Genomic DNA, 12,924 nt, shown 5'->3' on the forward strand with positions numbered 1-12,924 from the left:
CATCTTCAGAGTACCCAGCGTTAAGACAGCATGCTAATTTCGTCCTAAAGTATACTCTTGGATAGAGAAAATCCTATGTATTTAGAATTATTTAGACTCTAAACAGCTTATGGACCATTTCAGAGTGCTTTCTAAGTAGATGTTCACAGCCATCCAATTCAAAAGACAATTGTCATAATGTGGCTATAAGAGTACGTTACGATGGTTACACTGATAATGTCTTTTCCAGCAAGACCTTGTTTTTGTGTTGAGGACAAAATAGCTGAACACAGGCTACCAAGAAGGCGCAGTGGCCAAGTGGTAAGGCGTTGGTCTCGTAAACCAAAGATCATGGGTTCAATCCCCATCTGTGCCTAAGTAAGTTGGAAAAGATTTGTCCTTTGTAATTAACACAACAGAATCCTCATTTATGAATACTTTATACAAAATAGAAGAGTTCTACACAGGTCTATTAGATGAAAGATTTCAGTCAAACAAAATAAAATGGGAACAGATTCTCCTATTCACGGGCTGGAAAACTTAAACTACTTGACATTATGACATAAGTGTATAAAAAATCACATTACTTATACACAGAAATAAAGTCTTGTTTTTTTTTAATATTGCAGAAGAAACAGGGCAGTAAAAAGACATTTACATAGAACATTTGCACAATTCTCTGGAGGCCTGATCATTAAAATGGCTGTGCAAAAATATCTCAAAGGTCATATTTGAAAACGTGGTGAAGGAATGGTCCATCTGGAGGAGCAGACAAACGTTCTTTCATTAAAAACCCGATGAAGAAGACACATTTCTCGATAACGTACACTATCAAAATCAATAGATACAGCTGAGGATTGTATGGGTGAAATATATCTTTGTTTGCTTATTTTTTTAAAAAAGTTTAATGGACAAAATCAAAATCTTTGTCTCCCATATATTATTAATGGCTTTATTGTTAGGGAAATTTGTCAAAAATTTGTTTTTAATTCACAATTCAAGGTTTTTCCATCACAAAATGAGTATGGGAGGATACCCTAAATGGAAATTGTAATACTTTAAACAGACATTTACATGGCATATTTGAACCGTTCTCTGGAGGCCTGATCATTAAAATGGCTGTGCAAAAATATCTCAAAGGTCATATTTGAAAACGTGGTGAAGGAATGGTCCATCTGGAGGAGCAGACAAAGGTTCTTTCATTAAAAACCCAATGAAGAAGACACATTTCTCAATAACGTACACTATCAAAATCAATAGAGACAGCTGAGGATTGTATGGGTGAAATATGTCTTTGTTTGCTTATTTAAAAAAAAAAAAAAGTTTAATGGACAAAATGAAATTCTTTGTCTTCCATATATGATTAATGGTTTGCTTGTTAGGAACTTTTGTCAATGTTTTTTGGATTCAAATAGAAGAATTGTCCCTTGCATATGGAGAAAAAGGAATATTTTTAATTCACAATAGGCAGGTTTTTCCATCAAAAAATGTGAATGGGAGGATACCCTTAATGGAAATTGTAATACTTTTTAAAACTCAAGTACTATGTTTCTATAATGTAATTATGTCCTGCAGGTGGAATCATCTTCAGAGGACCCAGCGTTAAGACAGCATGCTAATTTCGTCATAAAGTATACTCTTGGATAGAGAAAATCCTATGTATTTAGAATCATTTAGACTCTAAACAGCTTATGGACCATTTCAGAGTGCTTTCTCAGTAGATGTTCACAGCCATCCAATTCAAAAGACAATTGTCATGATGTGGCTATAAGAGTAAGTTACGATGGTTACACTGATAATGTCTTTTCCAGCAGGTGGAATCATCTTCAGAGTACCCAGCGTTAAGACAGCATGCTAATTTTGTCCTAAAGTATACTCTTGGATAGAGAAAATCCTATGTATTTAGAATCATTTAGACTCTAAACAGCTTATGGACCATTTCAGAGTGCTTTCTAAGTAGATGTTCACAGCCATCCAATTCAAAAGACAATTGTCATAATGTGGCTATAAGAGTACGTTACGATGGTTACACTGATAATGTCTTTTCCAGCAGGTGGAATCATCTTCAGAGTACCCAGCGTTAAGACAGCATGCTAATTTTGTCCTAAAGTATACTCTTGGATAGAGAAAATCCTATGTATTTAGAATCATTTAGACTCTAAACAGCTTATGGACCATTTCAGAGTGCTTTCTAAGTAGATGTTCACAGCCATCCAATTCAAAAGACAATTGTCATAATGTGGCTATAAGAGTACGTTACGATGGTTACACTGATAATGTCTTTTCCAGCAAGACCTTGTTTTTGTGTTGAGGACAAAATAGCTGAACACAGGCTACCAAGAAGGCGCAGTGGCCAAGTGGTAAGGCGTTGGTCTCGTAAACCAAAGATCATGGGTTCAATCCCCATCTGTGCCTAAGTAAGTTGGAAAAGATTTGTCCTTTGTAATTAACACAACAGAATCCTCATTTATGAATACTTTATACAAAATAGAAGAGTTCTACACAGGTCTATTAGATGAAAGATTTCAGTCAAACAAAATAAAATGGGAACAGATTCTCCTATTCACGGGCTGGAAAACTTAAACTACTTGACATTATGACATAAGTGTATAAAAAATCACATTACTTATACACAGAAATAAAGTCTTGTTTTTTTTTAATATTGCAGAAGAAACAGGGCAGTAAAAAGACATTTACATAGAACATTTGCACAATTCTCTGGAGGCCTGATCATTAAAATGGCTGTGCAAAAATATCTCAAAGGTCATATTTGAAAACGTGGTGAAGGAATGGTCCATCTGGAGGAGCAGACAAACGTTCTTTCATTAAAAACCCGATGAAGAAGACACATTTCTCGATAACGTACACTATCAAAATCAATAGATACAGCTGAGGATTGTATGGGTGAAATATATCTTTGTTTGCTTATTTTTTTAAAAAAGTTTAATGGACAAAATCAAAATCTTTGTCTCCCATATATTATTAATGGCTTTATTGTTAGGGAAATTTGTCAAAAATTTGTTTTTAATTCACAATTCAAGGTTTTTCCATCACAAAATGAGTATGGGAGGATACCCTAAATGGAAATTGTAATACTTTAAACAGACATTTACATGGCATATTTGAACCGTTCTCTGGAGGCCTGATCATTAAAATGGCTGTGCAAAAATATCTCAAAGGTCATATTTGAAAACGTGGTGAAGGAATGGTCCATCTGGAGGAGCAGACAAAGGTTCTTTCATTAAAAACCCAATGAAGAAGACACATTTCTCAATAACGTACACTATCAAAATCAATAGAGACAGCTGAGGATTGTATGGGTGAAATATGTCTTTGTTTGCTTATTTAAAAAAAAAAAAAAGTTTAATGGACAAAATGAAATTCTTTGTCTTCCATATATGATTAATGGTTTGCTTGTTAGGAACTTTTGTCAATGTTTTTTGGATTCAAATAGAAGAATTGTCCCTTGCATATGGAGAAAAAGGAATATTTTTAATTCACAATAGGCAGGTTTTTCCATCAAAAAATGTGAATGGGAGGATACCCTTAATGGAAATTGTAATACTTTTTAAAACTCAAGTACTATGTTTCTATAATGTAATTATGTCCTGCAGGTGGAATCATCTTCAGAGGACCCAGCGTTAAGACAGCATGCTAATTTCGTCATAAAGTATACTCTTGGATAGAGAAAATCCTATGTATTTAGAATCATTTAGACTCTAAACAGCTTATGGACCATTTCAGAGTGCTTTCTCAGTAGATGTTCACAGCCATCCAATTCAAAAGACAATTGTCATGATGTGGCTATAAGAGTAAGTTACGATGGTTACACTGATAATGTCTTTTCCAGCAGGTGGAATCATCTTCAGAGTACCCAGCGTTAAGACAGCATGCTAATTTTGTCCTAAAGTATACTCTTGGATAGAGAAAATCCTATGTATTTAGAATCATTTAGACTCTAAACAGCTTATGGACCATTTCAGAGTGCTTTCTAAGTAGATGTTCACAGCCATCCAATTCAAAAGACAATTGTCATAATGTGGCTATAAGAGTACGTTACGATGGTTACACTGATAATGTCTTTTCCAGCAGGTGGAATCATCTTCAGAGTACCCAGCGTTAAGACAGCATGCTAATTTTGTCCTAAAGTATACTCTTGGATAGAGAAAATCCTATGTATTTAGAATCATTTAGACTCTAAACAGCTTATGGACCATTTCAGAGTGCTTTCTAAGTAGATGTTCACAGCCATCCAATTCAAAAGACAATTGTCATAATGTGGCTATAAGAGTACGTTACGATGGTTACACTGATAATGTCTTTTCCAGCAAGACCTTGTTTTTGTGTTGAGGACAAAATAGCTGAACACAGGCTACCAAGAAGGCGCAGTGGCCAAGTGGTAAGGCGTTGGTCTCGTAAACCAAAGATCATGGGTTCAATCCCCATCTGTGCCTAAGTAAGTTGGAAAAGATTTGTTCTTTTCCAACAAAATCCTCATTTATGCATACTTTATACAAAATAGAAGAGTTCTTCACAGGTCTATTAGCTGAAAGATTTCAGTCAAACAAAATAAAATGGGAACAGATTCTCCTATTCACGGGCTGGAAAACTTAAACTACATGACATTATGACAAAAGTGTATAAAAAATCACATTACTTATACACAGAAATAAAGTCTTGTTTTTTTTTAATATTGCAGAAGAAACAAGGCAGTAAAAAGACATTTACATAGAACATTTGCACAATTCTCTGGAGGCCTGATCATTAAAATGGCTGTGCAAAAATATCTCAAAGGTCATATTTGAAAACGTGGTGAAGGAATGGTCCATCTGGAGGAGCAGACAAAGGTTCTTTCATTAAAAACCCAATGAAGAAGACACATTTTTCAATAACGTACACTATCAAAATCAATAGAGACAGCTGAGGATTGTATGGGTGAAATATGTCTTTGTTTGCTTATTTAAAAAAAAAAAGTTTAATGGACAAAATTAAATTCTTTGTCTTCCATATATGATTAATGGTTTGCTTGTTAGGAACTTTTGTCAATGTTTTTTGGATTCAAATAGAAGAATTGTCCCTTGCATATGGAGAAAAATTAATATTTTTAATTCACAATAGGCAGGTTTTTCCATCAAAAAATGTGAATGGGAGGATAACCTTAATGGAAATTGTAATACTTTTTAAAACTCAAGTACTATGTTTCTATAATGTAATTATGTTCTGCAGGTGGAATCATCTTCAGAGGACCCAGCGTTAAGACAGCATGCTAATTTCGTCTTAAAGTATACTCTTGGATAGAGAAAATCCTATGTATTTAGAATCATTTAGACTCTAAACAGCTTATGGACCATTTCAGAGTGCTTTCTCAGTAGATGTTCACAGCCATCCAATTCAAAAGACAATTGTCATAATGTGGCTATAAGAGTAAGTTACGATGGTTACACTGATAATGTCTTTTCCAGCAGGTGGAATCATCTTCAGAGTACCCAGCGTTAAGACAGCATGCTAATTTCGTCCTAAAGTATACTCTTGGATAGAGAAAATCCTATGTATTTAGAATCATTTAGACTCTAAACAGCTTATGGACCATTTCAGAGTGCTTTCTAAGTAGATGTTCACAGCCATCCAATTCAAAAGACAATTGTCATAATGTGGCTATAAGAGTACGTTACGATGGTTACAGTGATAATGTCTTTTCCACCAAGACCTTGTTTTTGTGTTGAGGACAAAATAGCTGAACACAGGCTACCAAGAAGGCGCAGTGGCCAAGTGGTAAGGCGTTGGTCTTGTAAACCAAAGATCATGGGTTCAATCCCCAACTGTGCCTAAGTAAGTTGGAAAAGTTTTGTCCTTTGTAATTAACACAACAGAATCCTCATTTATGCATACTTTATACAAAATAGAAGAGTTCTTCACAGGTCTATTAGCTGAAAGATTTCAGTCAAACAAAATAAAATGGGAACAGATTCTCCTATTCACGGGCTGGAAAACTTAAACTACTTGACATTATGACAAAAGTGTATAAAAAAATCACATTACTTATACACAGAAATAAAGTCTTGTTTTTTTTTAATATTGCAGAAGAAACAAGGCAGTAAAAAGACATTTACATAGAACATTTGCACAATTCTCTGGAGGCCTGATCATTAAAATGGCTGTGCAAAAATATCTCAAAGGTCATATTTGAAAACGTGGTGAAGGAATGGTCCATCTGGAGGAGCAGACAAACGTTCTTTCATTAAAAACCCAATGAAGAAGACACATTTCTCGATAACGTACACTATCAAAATCAATAGATACAGCTGAGGATTGCATGGGTGAAATATGTCTTTGTTTGCTTATTTTTTTTTAAAAGTTTAATGGACAAAATCAAAATCTTTGTCTCCCATATATTATTAATGGCTTTATTGTTAGGGAAATTTGTCAAAAATTTGTTTTTAATTCACAATTCAAGGTTTTTCCATCACAAAATGAGTATGGGAGGATACCCTTAATGGAAATTGTAATACTTTAAACAGACATTTACATGGCATATTTGAACCGTTCTCTGGAGGCCTGATCATTAAAATGGCTGTGCAAAAATATCTCAAAGGTCATATTTGAAAACGTGGTGAAGGAATGGTCCATCTGGAGGAGCAGACAAAGGTTCTTTCATTAAAAACCCAATGAAGAAGACACATTTTTCAATAACGTACACTATCAAAATCAATAGAGACAGCTGAGGATTGTATGGGTGAAATATGTCTTTGTTTGCTTATTTAAAAAAAAAAAAGTTTAATGGACAAAATTAAATTCTTTGTCTTCCATATATGATTAATGGTTTGCTTGTTAGGAACTTTTGTCAATGTTTTTTGGATTCAAATAGAAGAATTGTCCCTTGCATATGGAGAAAAAGGAATATTTTTAATTCACAATAGGCAGGTTTTTCCATCAAAAAATGTGAATGGGAGGATACCCTTAATGGGAATTGTAATACTTTTTAAAACTCAAGTACTATGTTTGTATAATGTAATTATGTTCCGCAGGTGGAATCATCTTCAGAGGACCCAGCGTTAAGACAGCATGCTAATTTCGTCTTAAAGTATACTCTTGGATAGAGAAAATCCTATGTATTTAGAATCATTTAGACTCTAAACAGCTTATGGACCATTTCAGAGTGCTTTCTCAGTAGATGTTCACAGCCATCCAATTCAAAAGACAATTGTCATAATGTGGCTATAAGAGTAAGTTACGATGGTTACACTGATAATGTCTTTTCCAGCAGGTGGAATCATCTTCAGAGTACCCAGCGTTAAGACAGCATGCTAATTTCATCCTAAAGTATACTCTTGGATAGAGAAAATCCTATGTATTTAGAATCATTTAGACTCTAAACAGCTTATGGACCATTTCAGAGTGCTTTCTCAGTAGATGTTCACAGCCATCCAATTCAAAAGACAATTGTCATAATGTGGCTATAAGAGTACGTTACGATGGTTACACTGATAATGTCTTTTCCAGCAAGACCTTGTTTTTGTGTTGAGGACAAAATAGCTGAACACAGGCTACCAAGAAGGCGCAGTGGCCAAGAGGTAAGGCGTTGGTCTCGTAAACCAAAGATCATGGGTTCAATCCCCATCTGTGCCTAAGTAAGTTGGAAAAGATTTGTCCTTTGTAATTAACACAACAGAATCCTCATTTATGCATACTTTATACAAAATAGAAGAGTTCTACACAGGTCTATTAGATGAAAGATTTCAGTCAAACAAAATAAAATGGGAACAGATTCTCCTATTCACGGGCTGGAAAACTTAAACTACTTGACATTATGACAAAAGTGTATAAAAAAATCACATTACTTATACACAGAAATAAAGTCTTGTTTTTTTTTAATATTGCAGAAGAAACAGGGCAGTAAAAAGACATTTACATAGAACATTTGCACAATTCTCTGGAGGCCTGATCATTAAAATGGCTGTGCAAAAATATCTCAAAGGTCATATTTGAAAACGTGGTGAAGGAATGGTCCATCTGGAGGAGCAGACAAAGGTTCTTTCATTAAAAACCCAATGAAGAAGACACATTTCTCAATAACGTACACTATCAAAATCAATAGAGACAGCTGAGGATTGTATGGGTGAAATATGTCTTTGTTTGCTTATTTAAAAAAAAAAAAAGTTTAATGGACAAAATGAAATTCTTTGTCTTCCATATATGATTAATGGTTTGCTTGTTAGGAACTTTTGTCAATGTTTTTTGGATTCAAATAGAAGAATTGTCCCTTGCATATGGAGAAAAAGGAATATTTTTAATTCACAATAGGCAGGTTTTTCCATCAAAAAATGTGAATGGGAGGATACCCTTAATGGAAATTGTAATACTTTTTAAAACTCAAGTACTATGTTTCTATAATGTAATTATGTCCTGCAGGTGGAATCATCTTCAGAGGACCCAGCGTTAAGACAGCATGCTAATTTCGTCTTAAAGTATACTCTTGGATAGAGAAAATCCTATGTATTTAGAATCATTTAGACTCTAAACAGCTTATGGACCATTTCAGAGTGCTTTCTCAGTAGATGTTCACAGCCATCCAATTCAAAAGACAATTGTCATGATGTGGCTATAAGAGTAAGTTACGATGGTTACACTGATAATGTCTTTTCCAGCAGGTGGAATCATCTTCAGAGTACCCAGCGTTAAGACAGCATGCTAATTTTGTCCTAAAGTATACTCTTGGATAGAGAAAATCCTATGTATTTAGAATCATTTAGACTCTAAACAGCTTATGGACCATTTCAGAGTGCTTTCTAAGTAGATGTTCACAGCCATCCAATTCAAAAGACAATTGTCATAATGTGGCTATAAGAGTACGTTACGATGGTTACACTGATAATGTCTTTTCCAGCAAGACCTTGTTTTTGTGTTGAGGACAAAATAGCTGAACACAGGCTACCAAGAAGGCGCAGTGGCCAAGTGGTAAGGCGTTGGTCTCGTAAACCAAAGATCATGGGTTCAATCCCCATCTGTGCCTAAGTAAGTTGGAAAAGATTTGTTCTTTTCCAACAAAATCCTCATTTATGCATACTTTATACAAAATAGAAGAGTTCTTCACAGGTCTATTAGCTGAAAGATTTCAGTCAAACAAAATAAAATGGGAACAGATTCTCCTATTCACGGGCTGGAAAACTTAAACTACATGACATTATGACAAAAGTGTATAAAAAATCACATTACTTATACACAGAAATAAAGTCTTGTTTTTTTTTAATATTGCAGAAGAAACAAGGCAGTAAAAAGACATTTACATAGAACATTTGCACAATTCTCTGGAGGCCTGATCATTAAAATGGCTGTGCAAAAATATCTCAAAGGTCATATTTGAAAACGTGGTGAAGGAATGGTCCATCTGGAGGAGCAGACAAAGGTTCTTTCATTAAAAACCCAATGAAGAAGACACATTTTTCAATAACGTACACTATCAAAATCAATAGAGACAGCTGAGGATTGTATGGGTGAAATATGTCTTTGTTTGCTTATTTAAAAAAATAAAGTTTAATGGACAAAATTAAATTCTTTGTCTTCCATATATGATTAATGGTTTGCTTGTTAGGAACTTTTGTCAATGTTTTTTGGATTCAAATAGAAGAATTGTCCCTTGCATATGGAGAAAAAGGAATATTTTTAATTCACAATAGGCAGGTTTTTCCATCAAAAAATGTGAATGGGAGGATACCCTTAATGGGAATTGTAATACTTTTTAAAACTCAAGTACTATGTTTGTATAATGTAATTATGTTCCGCAGGTGGAATCATCTTCAGAGGACCCAGCGTTAAGACAGCATGCTAATTTCGTCTTAAAGTATACTCTTGGATAGAGAAAATCCTATGTATTTAGAATCATTTAGACTCTAAACAGCTTATGGACCATTTCAGAGTGCTTTCTCAGTAGATGTTCACAGCCATCCAATTCAAAAGACAATTGTCATAATGTGGCTATAAGAGTAAGTTACGATGGTTACACTGATAATGTCTTTTCCAGCAGGTGGAATCATCTTCAGAGTACCCAGCGTTAAGACAGCATGCTAATTTCATCCTAAAGTATACTCTTGGATAGAGAAAATCCTATGTATTTAGAATCATTTAGACTCTAAACAGCTTATGGACCATTTCAGAGTGCTTTCTCAGTAGATGTTCACAGCCATCCAATTCAAAAGACAATTGTCATAATGTGGCTATAAGAGTACGTTACGATGGTTACACTGATAATGTCTTTTCCAGCAAGACCTTGTTTTTGTGTTGAGGACAAAATAGCTGAACACAGGCTACCAAGAAGGCGCAGTGGCCAAGTGGTAAGGCGTTGGTCTCGTAAACCAAAGATCATGGGTTCAATCCCCATCTGTGCCTAAGTAAGTTGGAAAAGATTTGTCCTTTGTAATTAACACAACAGAATCCTCATTTATGCATACTTTATACAAAATAGAAGAGTTCTACACAGGTCTATTAGATGAAAGATTTCAGTCAAACAAAATAAAATGGGAACAGATTCTCCTATTCACGGGCTGGAAAACTTAAACTACTTGACATTATGACAAAAGTGTATAAAAAAATCACATTACTTATACACAGAAATAAAGTCTTGTTTTTTTTTAATATTGCAGAAGAAACAGGGCAGTAAAAAGACATTTACATAGAACATTTGCACAATTCTCTGGAGGCCTGATCATTAAAATGGCTGTGCAAAAATATCTCAAAGGTCATATTTGAAAACGTGGTGAAGGAATGGTCCATCTGGAGGAGCAGACAAAGGTTCTTTCATTAAAAACCCAATGAAGAAGACACATTTCTCAATAACGTACACTATCAAAATCAATAGAGACAGCTGAGGATTGTATGGGTGAAATATGTCTTTGTTTGCTTATTTAAAAAAAAAAAAAGTTTAATGGACAAAATGAAATTCTTTGTCTTCCATATATGATTAATGGTTTGCTTGTTAGGAACTTTTGTCAATGTTTTTTGGATTCAAATAGAAGAATTGTCCCTTGCATATGGAGAAAAAGGAATATTTTTAATTCACAATAGGCAGGTTTTTCCATCAAAAAATGTGAATGGGAGGATACCCTTAATGGAAATTGTAATACTTTTTAAAACTCAAGTACTATGTTTCTATAATGTAATTATGTCCTGCAGGTGGAATCATCTTCAGAGGACCCAGCGTTAAGACAGCATGCTAATTTCGTCTTAAAGTATACTCTTGGATAGAGAAAATCCTATGTATTTAGAATCATTTAGACTCTAAACAGCTTATGGACCATTTCAGAGTGCTTTCTCAGTAGATGTTCACAGCCATCCAATTCAAAAGACAATTGTCATGATGTGGCTATAAGAGTAAGTTACGATGGTTACACTGATAATGTCTTTTCCAGCAGGTGGAATCATCTTCAGAGTACCCAGCGTTAAGACAGCATGCTAATTTTGTCCTAAAGTATACTCTTGGATAGAGAAAATCCTATGTATTTAGAATCATTTAGACTCTAAACAGCTTATGGACCATTTCAGAGTGCTTTCTAAGTAGATGTTCACAGCCATCCAATTCAAAAGACAATTGTCATAATGTGGCTATAAGAGTACGTTACGATGGTTACACTGATAATGTCTTTTCCAGCAAGACCTTGTTTTTGTGTTGAGGACAAAATAGCTGAACACAGGCTACCAAGAAGGCGCAGTGGCCAAGTGGTAAGGCGTTGGTCTCGTAAACCAAAGATCATGGGTTCAATCCCCATCTGTGCCTAAGTAAGTTGGAAAAGATTTGTTCTTTTCCAACAAAATCCTCATTTATGCATACTTTATACAAAATAGAAGAGTTCTTCACAGGTCTATTAGCTGAAAGATTTCAGTCAAACAAAATAAAATGGGAACAGATTCTCCTATTCACGGGCTGGAAAACTTAAACTACATGACATTATGACAAAAGTGTATAAAAAATCACATTACTTATACACAGAAATAAAGTCTTGTTTTTTTTTAATATTGCAGAAGAAACAAGGCAGTAAAAAGACATTTACATAGAACATTTGCACAATTCTCTGGAGGCCTGATCATTAAAATGGCTGTGCAAAAATATCTCAAAGGTCATATTTGAAAACGTGGTGAAGGAATGGTCCATCTGGAGGAGCAGACAAAGGTTCTTTCATTAAAAACCCAATGAAGAAGACACATTTTTCAATAACGTACACTATCAAAATCAATAGAGACAGCTGAGGATTGTATGGGTGAAATATGTCTTTGTTTGCTTATTTAAAAAAATAAAGTTTAATGGACAAAATTAAATTCTTTGTCTTCCATATATGATTAATGGTTTGCTTGTTAGGAACTTTTGTCAATGTTTTTTGGATTCAAATAGAAGAATTGTCCCTTGCATATGGAGAAAAATGAATATTTTTAATTCACAATAGGCAGGTTTTTCCATCAAAAAATGTGAATGGGAGGATAACCTTAATGGAAATTGTAATACTTTTTAAAACTCAAGTACTATGTTTCTATAATGTAATTATGTTCTGCAGGTGGAATCATCTTCAGAGGACCCAGCGTTAAGACAGCATGCTAATTTCGTCTTAAAGTATACTCTTGGATAGAGAAAATCCTATGTATTTAGAATCATTTAGACTCTAAACAGCTTATGGACCATTTCAGAGTGCTTTCTCAGTAGATGTTCACAGCCATCCAATTCAAAAGACAATTGTCATAATGTGGCTATAAGAGTAAGTTACGATGGTTACACTGATAATGTCTTTTCCAGCAGGTGGAATCATCTTCAGAGTACCCAGCGTTAAGACAGCATGCTAATTTCGTCCTAAAGTATACTCTTGGATAGAGAAAATCCTATGTATTTAGAATCATTTAGACTCTAAACAGCTTATGGACCATTTCAGAGTGCTTTCTAAGTAGATGTTCACAGCCATCCAATTC

The 12,924-nt window shown here is 34.5% G+C and overlaps 1 protein-coding gene and 8 non-coding genes across 9 annotated transcripts in view; all 9 read left to right on the forward strand.

Annotated features, from left to right (window-relative positions):
- LOC134610562 (von Willebrand factor A domain-containing protein 5A-like) overlaps nucleotides 1-12,924 on the forward strand; it is a 180,589-nt gene that overhangs the window by 90,738 nt on the left and 76,927 nt on the right. The window lies entirely within an intron of this gene.
- TRNAT-CGU (transfer RNA threonine (anticodon CGU)) lies at nucleotides 284-355 on the forward strand. The gene has a single exon. It is a non-coding gene; the product is annotated as a tRNA-Thr (tRNA).
- Nucleotides 2,323-2,394, forward strand: TRNAT-CGU (transfer RNA threonine (anticodon CGU)). The gene has a single exon. It is a non-coding gene; the product is annotated as a tRNA-Thr (tRNA).
- TRNAT-CGU (transfer RNA threonine (anticodon CGU)) lies at nucleotides 4,362-4,433 on the forward strand. The gene has a single exon. It is a non-coding gene; the product is annotated as a tRNA-Thr (tRNA).
- Nucleotides 5,735-5,806, forward strand: TRNAT-UGU (transfer RNA threonine (anticodon UGU)). Its single transcript has one exon. It is a non-coding gene; the product is annotated as a tRNA-Thr (tRNA).
- TRNAT-CGU (transfer RNA threonine (anticodon CGU)) lies at nucleotides 7,534-7,605 on the forward strand. The gene has a single exon. It is a non-coding gene; the product is annotated as a tRNA-Thr (tRNA).
- On the forward strand, nucleotides 8,918-8,989 carry TRNAT-CGU (transfer RNA threonine (anticodon CGU)). Its single transcript has one exon. It is a non-coding gene; the product is annotated as a tRNA-Thr (tRNA).
- Nucleotides 10,291-10,362, forward strand: TRNAT-CGU (transfer RNA threonine (anticodon CGU)). Its single transcript has one exon. It is a non-coding gene; the product is annotated as a tRNA-Thr (tRNA).
- TRNAT-CGU (transfer RNA threonine (anticodon CGU)) lies at nucleotides 11,675-11,746 on the forward strand. Its single transcript has one exon. It is a non-coding gene; the product is annotated as a tRNA-Thr (tRNA).

The sequence above is a fragment of the Pelobates fuscus genome, chromosome 5, assembly GCF_036172605.1.
Source record: "Pelobates fuscus isolate aPelFus1 chromosome 5, aPelFus1.pri, whole genome shotgun sequence".
NCBI classification, from domain to species: domain Eukaryota; kingdom Metazoa; phylum Chordata; class Amphibia; order Anura; family Pelobatidae; genus Pelobates; species Pelobates fuscus.